Here is an 11,375-nt window from a genome sequence, read left to right on the forward strand (position 1 = left end):
TTTTATAACTAATAACAACATGCCTATCACTGCAGCAAATGAGCATCAATATTTAGGACTATTATTAACCCATGACTTGAGATGCAATGCCAAAGCGGTTAGCTGTATGTATAAATAAATAAAATAAAATCGACGAAAGGTACGAGAAGCGCTATCCAAATGTCTAGCTGTCGATTCTCCCTCCCTTTCCCACACTCGCTCTCAAATAAAAAAAAAAGTGCCGAAAATTCGAGAATGCACTGCAGCCCTGTTGAGGAGGATCCGCCGCACAAAGAGAGAAAAGCCTGTTGTGAGAGCGCAGTTTCAGCGTGCCGGAGGAGTGAAAAACGCGGGCGTAAGCAAGAGGAATGCCCATTGACGTCGGAAAGGCGTGACTACGTTTGAAAAGAAAAAGAAACGACAAGCGACGCACTATTAGGCGTCTGAAAGCGGCACGCAGCTGGGTTTAAAAAAGTCGGCACAGTCCGCAGCCAATGGGTGACCAATAGTCGCAGTCGGCGCAGTCTGGCGGCGAGCCTCAAAAACTGAGTCTACGTGGATAATGTATTCTTTGGACTAACGAAGGGGGCCCTGTAAACGTGGTCACGCCTGCCGTTGTGCGTACGCAAGGGGTGCGAGGGTTACAATGCAAGATTCAATAGGAAACATTTCTTTCACGACCCCTTGCCCTATTGGTGACATTTCGACTCGGCTCCCCTTTGGGAGTCACATGCGTAGTTCCGCAAGTCGGTTTTCCCGCATATTATAGCTAACCTATATCAAGCGGCGGAGCTTAAGCTAGAAGAGTTGTGAAGGCGATATAACTAGTGCGATGAATGTGAGCGTTCGATTCGTAATATATATAAGCTACAAGACTTGTAAAGCCGATAGAACGGTTGCCATTGATGTGAAGTTAGATGCGTAATATATAAGGGAAGGAAGAAAGAAAGATGCAAACAAGCAAAAACAGCATTCGCATAACGATTCTTCCAAACAGATGGTCGGCATCTTTTTCTCGTCGCTTTTGAGAAAGCCTATTTGAGGAATTTCGCTCCAGGTGCAAGCCTATCAGCATAAGGGTGTGACCGATTTACACGAAGAACGATGGAAAAAAAAGCGAAGAGCACACCCTTGTACTGTTTCGCGGACACTTTAAACTTGATCTTCGAATAATTTGTGTCTATGTTCTGGTTTTCCCATAGTCGCATATATGAAACTCGCCGCGGTATGCGACCACTGACGAGTTTAGAAAATTCTCGAATATTAATTTCTCGAATATGAATATGACCCGAATGACAAGGGTATTCTATTTGCATTCTAAATTTCTGATATTCCCACACCCCTGATTTTATTTTAATATTAGAAGATACAAAAGACTATTTTTCGCAAATGTTATCGGAAAAATACACAGAAAGACTCAATCTTCAGTCAGATCTTGATACTACAAAAGTCACAAATTCATCGTATACGAGTGCAGCAAGTGGCATGTATTTGCTATTTTCCAGAAACATGTTTTAATTTGCGCTTTTATTTGCCAATTTTATTTTCTTGGTTCTAAAGGCTGTAAACGCATGGGTAGTAGATAAAAGTGGAGGGAGGGGGAAGGACAGATATAAAAGTGTGCAATAACAATATAATACAATGAATATTTTTTCAAGCAAATGCGAACACTCTGTAAGCAATATATCAATATGCATATAATTAGACACAGAAGATTCTTAATAAAGAAACAATCATACACAGGAATGAACATTGATTAAGGTGAAAGGCAACACCATCTTATTTCGCAAAAACGTATCGTTTATTTATTGAATACTGCGAGCTGCCCTTGGTGTCCAAGGCAGGAGTGGGGATACAACTGCACAGTGCTTTTTCAATAGCTAGGAAGGAAAAAAGGGAAAAAGAAGGGCTGCAGGCGGGCAGCAAATTTTCTGCGGAGCAACTCAAATAATAGAGGAGAAACAAACACTTTACATAAAAATCCTAAACAAAACGCGACAAGGGCAACACTGCAGAATCGAACCAAATATCCTAACTTGACCAGCTGGGGTTGATTGCAGATAAAATTGTTTCGGCTGACGATAGGGTGACCACTTCGCGAGGTAACCTATTCCAATCAATCGGCTGTCGTTTTTGGGAACAACCACAGCTTGTATTCAATGGTTCTGCATTTGGGCATTGCCATTGTTTTATCGTGCTTCTGCCGAGTTTGTCGTGTTCTGTTATACAGCATATAAGCGTGCAAGTCTATTCTGGTGTGATTATTGACGATGTCGAATAACATTTTCAAGTGATGCATCTTGCGACGAGATTCCAAGGTGGGCAAACCGGAACGGCTAAGAAGATCAGATATCAATAACCGTCTTCCGTAGGCGTTGAAAATGAAACGTAGTGCACTTCTTAGGACACGCTCAATACATTTTGGCATCCGTTTTCGAATGCGGGTCCCATACTGCGTCAGTATATTCGAGTAGTGGACGCACTAGGGAAGTATACGCCACAAGCTTTGCTTTAGTGGAAGCATGTTTTATCCGGTATCTTATTAGCCATAGTCTTCTGGATGCCACTGAGGTTATGTTAATAAAATGCGGACTACAACTTAGATTCGAACTGATCGTAACGCCAAGGTACTTAAATTCATCTACCCTTTCAAGACAGACGCTGTTAATTTTGTAAAATTATAGTAATAGAACTTTTTGCCTGTTATGGTCATTTGTTTGCACTTACTAACATTTAACGACATTTCCTAGTTGTTGCATCAATTACTGGCAACAAGAAGTTACATAGAATAAATGATAACAGCAATTATTACCGTATTATTTCAACAAAAAATGCGCTAAACCACTTTTTTCTACTTAAGTGCTCTCTCAGGCAATACTTCAGCCTGTGTGGTCTGCAATATTTGCGATCAGTTTGAGGAAGGAACCGCAATCTTTAATGGCCGTGTGTAGAAGTGAAAACGAAAACGCATGAAATCAGCACGTTTCTTTGGAGGAAAACTTTACAGTAATTTTAAATTTAAATTAAACCCTTAAAGCTCTAAATGTTGGGAAGTGTTCGTAGTGGATTTGTGATATGTGGTATGAAAGAAACCTTTGTAGCTTAGCTTACCAGCCAAGTGAGTCAATTAGCGAAAGCCGCTGCAGTACTGCTTTAGCAATATAGCCCTGAATTCTGCCGGGGAACCACCGTCAGGTTGCGCAGTCCTCCACCGGGTTTATAACCCCCTCCTTCTATGGGCGCCACCACCTGGGTTACTGCAGTGGCTACCACATTCCGGTTGAGCATTGCTCCGCTCTCGTCACAACCTCTAAAGCCACTACTCCAGCCGTCGCTTTCCATTCTCTCTCTTCCTTCTCGCACTTTCTCTCCCTCTTTTCGTCCTTAAACATGGAGATGGAGATTTGCCTCTCCTTCACTTTGCCACCTGCCCACCATAGCAGCAGGAAACTGAATCGCATTAGACTAAAACTAATAATTTCAATTCATTAAGCTAATATATCTTATTTCTCTAAGTAATTAAGGTCTTAAAGGTGATGTGGTAGGCTTCACGGTAGATTGCATGGCTAAATGGGTAAATAGGTGCTAAAAAACTTTCGCTGTCAAATGAATGGGCGCCTGTTTTCCTTCTGAATTCCAATAAAATGAGGCCAATATCTTGCTGAATTCGAGACACATTACCATGCGTTGAATATTTGCTTGAAATAAATCCAGAAACCTTGTTTTGCGGAAATTCTTGTTAATAAAGTAAGACTAGTGAGGACTCCAACTGAAGCACGCATATTCTAACTTAAAGACTATTACGGAGGTAAATTCCATATATTGTTTTTGTCACCATGAGGAAGTGAGGGGTGGATAAAACGAAAAGTGTTGTATTTATTAGAGGAAATGAAACCGATATGTAATTGCTAAAAGCGGGTTAGAGTAAGTTGAACTATTAAATATCGGAATATTTATACTGGTTGAACAACCTCACCGTTTCTCATTGAATTATATAAAAACGACTCACTGATAATCGTCAAGCACACAAGATTCGTCTTGTCGGCATTATTATGAATTTGCCAACCACTTCATCTGTTAGATATCTTGTGTAGGTTATTCTGTGATATAGTTGTATTAGTCAGGTTAGTAACAGGCTGGCATACAACAAATCTCCAGGTAACAGTCGCACTTTACAGTTAACTCTGAAATTATTATCAATAATATAAATTAAAAATATTCTTGCCCTAACAGGTAATCCTCTGGAATAGCATACCTGATACGTTTGAATGAGAAATGAACAGCTTTTATTGGAACAGATTCACAACTGTCATTCAGGACGAATTTTTTCTCATTTTCACAGATTGTAATGTTAAAAACTATAAGAGATCCGTATGTGCGGTGTGTTTAAATAGTCTGACACCACGGCATTTATGATGTTCCTCGTATAGATAAATATTTAGACGATTAAGTAACCAAAATCAACTAATAAATTTTTGTTTGGTTTTAGAGAGAAAGTTTAATTGCGAAATTCATGGCCGTCGACATCAAAGATTAGCCCTGTTTTGTAAATTTTATTAAATGCCGACAACCCTGTTTCGAAATATCAAACGGAAAAAAAAACGGGCTTGAAAACTCGTTCAGTTGACTTTCCCGGATTGCATATTTGAAATATATATTCCGTCGCACTTCTTATGCTTCGCATACAGGCGCTCCTGGTGTATTTGACAATGTAGAAGAAACTGAACTGATTTCGGTGATGACACCACACGAAGCGACGCCATTATGAAATTAGATAATGCGCGAAAGCCGACTAATCAAGCGTTTAAATGCGTTTTTTTTCGTTGGATATTTGGAAGTACATTGCCGATTAAGAAAATTTAAGAACAAGGCTCACCTTTGATGTGAGCAGGCATCAATTTTTTAATACAACCTTGGCCTTGAAAATCAGAAATAAAATATTTATTTGTTAATTTCATAAAAAATTGTTTAATTAATAATCCTTATGAAGTACAATCAAGGACAGAAGTTTGCGGGAGGCGGATTCGCGCAAGAGAATTTATTCCGGAGCGGTTATGCACAACAGGTGAATGAAAACCATAGAAGCGTGAGGAGATATGCGTGTTCCATCTTGTAGAATGCCAACTGGCTGGCTTACGCCCAACGCAAGATTATTTTTTTTACGGCCAGTCTGCATACAGCTAACTTCCGTACATGACTGTACATAATATCTATCCGGTCCACAGCAGAGCTCAACAGATGCCACTGACGTATCTATCACAGTTTTAAAAATAAAAATCCTTAATAGTTCCGAAAATCATCCCGTTCCGATATTCCCTCAGCCAGTAATTAACTTCCAGCATATCCAGCACTTCTGCACAAAAGCATTTTTGAACGGGAAGCCATTTATGAACGCAAATTTTTCATATAACGTAAGATCTCAGTATTAAAATCAGCCCATCTGAAGGTCACCAGACACCTGTCTTGAATTTTTTTTTCGATTAATGTTTTTGCTATCGTCAAAAGCGTTCCCGATTGCTTTTCCTAGGGAGTCTTAACTGTTTTATGGGACCGATCAAAACAAATTAAAAGGGAGATTCAGCTGCATATAAGAAGAATGGAGCACTGCCTTAAATGTTACCTTAAAATTATCTAACAATTTTCAAATTTTCAAATGTTTTGTCGGAAATTTTTCGAAATATGTTCATTTTGTGTGTTAAAAATTTGTTGCGTTGCCTGGTAGAGTTGTTTATCAAAACTAGAAACTGTGGCGTAAATCTGAACATCTCAATGTAAGTTATTGAAATATCACTCGTTGTGCAAAGAGTTTAGTTTCACATGAACATCCACGACGGTAAACATGCTCATTGATAAAAAAAACGTCGTTTGCACAAACATAATGCGTTATTTCAGAACAAATGCGTACTAATAACTTTTACACTACGGACGTTCGCGATACAAATCTGTAGTTAGTCAATACATTTTTTTCCTTATTTGAAAATGGGTGTCATTCGTGCTCTTTTTCAGTTTTCAGGGATTCACAATCTCTTAGAGACTATTGAAAAATGAGCGCGAATAATTATTTGAGTAGTTTTGCTACCTTGAGTAGTTTATTAGTTACGCCATCCGTTTCGTGACGGTAACATGAGGCGCACCGCTCGAATGCCTTACAAATGACATGCGTGCAGTCTTTTGCCGTAAGAAATTTTGTCTTGGAATACAGAACTAAAAAATAAATACAAGCCATGAGCCGGGCGAATGTTGTCGGCCTGACTGACAAGCTGCGGTAATTCTATTGATGGTTCAGAGGAAATATTGTTCCAAATTTTTTGAGAATTGTTTTCAAGAAATGAGGCATATCACAATTAGAAAGTGTATTTTTAGCCACTTTACGTTATTCTCGCATTCTTTCGCGAAAGCCATAATGTCAACGAAGTCGTGTTCGATTCTGCCGCGAATGGATTTGGATATAGGCGCTGTTTTTATTAAGGAATTTTTAAGCACATTTAGTGAACGCAACTTTTATCGCTTTTATATTCTATTCCTTTTTTTTCCTTGGAACGCCGTTCTCCTATATGAATACTAGCCGACCGAGAAATAAAAAGTAGTTATCAGAAACAGAACAATAATGGTGTGCTTGTGCAAACAGAGGATTGGAAAGCTCCGACAGCATTGATTTGTGTCGCATAGTCACCTCTACCAAAGATATAAATCCTATTGTATCACTGTGGCGGTTTTTTCGTTGCTGATTCTAACATGAATCACTGGGCATGAATGACTTGATGATCACTAAGGTATTCTATTACAATAGCAACTCTTTGCGCAGGATACAATGACATGATTGAAATGAAGATTGGCAATTTTAGGATTTGGAGGAAACATTATTTGGAAAAATTGAAAAAAATTAATAAGAGAAGAAAAGGAGAAGATAGCTTGGTTCGGCACTTAAGACCAGACGATGTATATAACCAGTCTATCGTAAGAAAGTTGAAATCGTGTGCTAGAATAAACGTGCTTTTTGTATTTGCTCTCAATCTGCATAAGAACGTAACAAGCTGGTGAATAAAATTTTCCTTGAAATCATGCAAAAATCACGATTTTTTACTTCATAATATGGCATATCTATTTTTGGGAAATAATTGTATTTCATGTCGTGGAAGGCGTATGCTGGCAAAATGAATCACTAGGAAGTAACCCTCAGGACGACTCAGACTAACTCCAGGTTGATATCCATGAACAAAAAATACATAGGGGAAGAATAAAGTTTACAAAGAGGCTAACAACAGCTGAACAGAAGCACATATAATGATAATGTGGTATGGTAGAATTACTTATTTGTGTCCCTTTATTACATGGAATAATATCATTGCCTCAAGCTAAAAACAGTGCGGTAGGCCGAACCCACTCTTATTTGTAACTATGTAGCTGTTATCAATGAGAGATTAATAAAGTGGCGCTGAGAGCGAGGGTCGCGCTGGTGTACACTATCAAGTTTCGCTAACAATACACAATGGAACATTAGACAGCCGTCGCCGTACCTCAGTTGGTAGAGCACCGGACGGAAAATTCCGAGGTCGTTGGTTCGGATCCAAACCGCAGCATGTGGTGTGTTTTATTCCGCTTTTAACAATCTCACATTAATAAAGACTACAAAAATAAAAAAGACGTTTTATATGTTCATTGGTTTCAGTGACTGTTGGCTTCCGTCATTTATGTCATAACGAGCGCCTATTTTCATTCCCTTGTCTCTTCGACAGTTTAAGTGTGTCAGTCTCTGTATCCATACAAACTACTTGCGGTCACAGACACTGACAAACAGCACCGACAAAGCTACCTAGTTACAACATCGCGAAGGACGATATGGGCCTAGATATTTTATGCAATTTCGCAAAGTCTATTTGTCCTGAAGATGGGTTTTCATGCTGGCGAGGCGTAAAAAAACTGGAGAAGCTTGGTCCCCACAAACTGTGCATTTAATTTGAGCCGTGCATATTAATGGGGTCGTAGTGGCGGAGCACCACCGTATTTAGAAAAAGCCATGAATTGTTAGAATATGGCTCACGATCTCAACCTTCGAGAAGACAAGACTATGTTCCAGAAAGAATTTCCAGAAAGATAACCTAAGGATGAGACGTCACATGTGTGTGTCTGACCTGAAAATGATGGAAGTGCTAGGCCAATTGAAAATATTTTAAGAATTTATTCCGAAGAAGGTTCGGCTTTATGAAGTTTTAAAGGCTGTAACAGCAGATTATTGTGTTTATTTTAGAAGTATTTGACTTCAAGGCCAAATAACATTGTCATTTTTGGTCACAGCTTCGAGACAAAGGTATGCAGAGCCCGACAGTGCGAGCTATTAGCGTTTCGTTCGTTCAAGGCGTTCAAGAGAGCAGCCGACGATGTTCATCCACCTGACATCCAGGGTAAACTGGGCATCAAACCTCTACCAAGAAATATGAACCCCGAGGTACACAGGTGCAGACACCAGTCCCGATCTGAATATCACACCAAACACTACAGAGGCAGACTCGACAGCCTCTTGTGGAAGCGTGCTTAAACACCCTGCCAAAGTATTATACTGCTGTTGCCGCCTACGAGGATGGCACCATTTGGGCCGCAGCCACCCTCCACGCCAACAATGCTACTGAGGCTGAGGGCGCGGCCATCGCTTTGGCGCTCATGCACGCTACACAAGATACCAACCTCACAAAAACCTGCACAGATTCCTAAGCTGTGAAATTCTCACTATCAGCAAACCATTATCGCCCCAACTGCCAGACACATTCTTGCGTCAGGTCACATGCTTACCCAAGAGATAAGCCTCACGTGACTTCCAGAGCATACCTCGACCTCCGGCAATCGGCGCGTTCATGCGCTGCTCGAGAACTATCCGTCTGGGCCCCGGAAGATTGATTGGACATTCAATTCCACGCAGGAAACCTCGCGGACTCTATTCACATATGACCGAATCACTACTCATAAAACAATGGCCGCTTCAACCTCCCACCATGTCACCGTACACAAGATTGAAAGACAGTGCGGTCTGGAGGCAACTGCAGAAAAACTACTGCATATCACGTTACCTCCTTCATGGCTGACAACCTACCTTGGCCTTCCCACTCTGCTCAACATGCGGGGCGGCGAAGGCCTACCTTATAAGGTACCTTTGGGAATTCCCCCAACCCACGGCTGTTCCCTCGATACCCAACCCATTCATCTCCTCTGGGGAGGCCGCTGTGAGAGCTGCTCAACCAGCTGGTCAAACATAGCTAGTGGACAGAGCTGTGCCTGAGGCACAGGCCCATGGGCTTTTAGACCAGTAGGAGCCCTTCCTTGAGGACGTTTGGTATTTTCTTAAAATGAAGTTGTTTCTCCTACTCCTCTCCCCATCGACGCTGTTCATCTCGCCTTAAGTGTTAAAAGCAAGGCACGTACGCTCGCCCACTGATGCTTGCTATATCGTCTTGTAATATCTCTCTGCGTTAACATCGAGGTCACATGCATGCAAAATGCAAGCCAGACAGCGGCAATGAGCCACTATAAAATGTATCTTCTCAGAGACGATGCTTGGCAATCTAAGGATAGACACGGCGCTTTGAAAAAATGGCGTTTTTGGGTGAGCGGTGAGGCTCGATTGCAAATGAAAGCAGCGGTAGTGACGCCCTGCAAGCACTTGCACAGGTGAGCATGCAGGGCAGTGCACAACGAGGCAGCAATAATCTAGGGATCAAATCAAATCAAATCAAATTGTTTTATTTACACCAGATATTTACTGGTTGGAGCACCTTGGTTGCTCGAGGCAGCTTGACGAGGCTCAGGTGACCATTACAAGGCAGGGCGTGGTGAACCTGAAAACACTACAATGTAGACACCTCGAAATAAACAGAGCAGAACAACGAAACCGACGTGTTCACACGTGGGCTACAGAAGTGCTCAAAAAGCAAGATATGTAGTATATAAAACATTGTAGCTCCAATAAATAAATTGTGTGATCAAACATTGCATCAAGACATGAAGCCTTGAGGTGTATCATAACATATTTCGCATACAAAACAGCCGGAAACTACTTGAAATGGCAGACAATTGCCAGTTTTATAATAATTAAAACACCACAGCACATATATAAACTAAAATAAAAATTTGCATTAAAGTACAGCAAACAAGTGCACTAGGTTATGAGAAAAGCACAAATAATTCGAAAGATATGTTGGGTTAGACTAGTAATCAGAGCATTGTTCATGCGATTTTTATTCTGATATCTTAAGAAATTGTTTTCTCAACTGGTGTAGCGTCAGTTTAGTATCATAACTGTACCTGTTTAGTAGTGATGAAGATTATGTTTTAGTTACTTGTATTTATAATTAGTGCGGAAGCGCGAGACGAACGCGAGACCGCAAGACGAGGATAATCAGCAACGATCGAGACATTATTCGGGGATGTCAGTTACCGCAAGAGGCAGTATCCACTGGCGCCACAGTGACCGGCACCTTGTGCTTCATGTAGTGGGGTGGACAGTTGCGGTCATATCTGGTCAACCTACGGTCGTCTACTCCGGCTTGCGCTGCTGCAGCTGCAAACCACTTCGCGCAATGGTGCCAGTAACGTCAGGTGTAGCTCCTACAGCGACTGGAACAGCGAATTCGAGAGGAGCGCCTTGTTGCTTAATGGACAGACGTGCTCGCGTATAGTAACAATTGCCGGCTAATAATAACATGCACGGTAACTTATGCCGCTATCGTGAGACGATACGGCGGGTTTCGCAGGGCAAGCACTGGCACGTTACTTGTTAACACATACCCGCCGAGCTTCCCGCTAACAATAACATGGACAGTAACTGGCTGCGTTATCGTGAGATGATACGGCGGGTTTCGCAGGGCAAGCACTGGAACGTTACTTGTAAACGCATGGCAGCGAGGCATGCCGGCTAACAATAACATGGACAGTAACCTGTTGCGTTATCGTGAGACAATTGGGCGGGTTTTTCAGGGCAAGCACTGGCACCTTAATTGTTACCACATGGCAGCGAGGCATGTGTGGCTTGATAAACCCTGGCACGAAGATGAAATTACAGATCACTAACCTTTGTCCACATTCCATCTTGTCACCTTTAGGGCAATAAACTGTTGTACGTCATTGGCCTATATTTTTTCGCCTTGTGTAAATAAAAAATCTGCGCAATAGCATTATGTGGAGTCAAGGTTTACATAGCGCTAAATTTTCATCGGGCGTCGACGTTCGATATTTGAGATTATTCTTTTTACTAACCTTGGCCAGTATGCAGCTTGAGAGAACGTCCTGAAGAACGTGCCTGTGTGTAGTGCTCTGTGCTGAAATTAGATTGGTGACTAAGGAAGAGTGTGAGAAACTCAATGTGAATAAGGTAATTATATCTTCTATGAAGCGTCGACAAATAGGTC

The sequence above is a fragment of the Amblyomma americanum genome, chromosome 3 (genome assembly GCF_052857255.1).
Source record: "Amblyomma americanum isolate KBUSLIRL-KWMA chromosome 3, ASM5285725v1, whole genome shotgun sequence".
Lineage (NCBI taxonomy): Eukaryota > Metazoa > Arthropoda > Arachnida > Ixodida > Ixodidae > Amblyomma > Amblyomma americanum.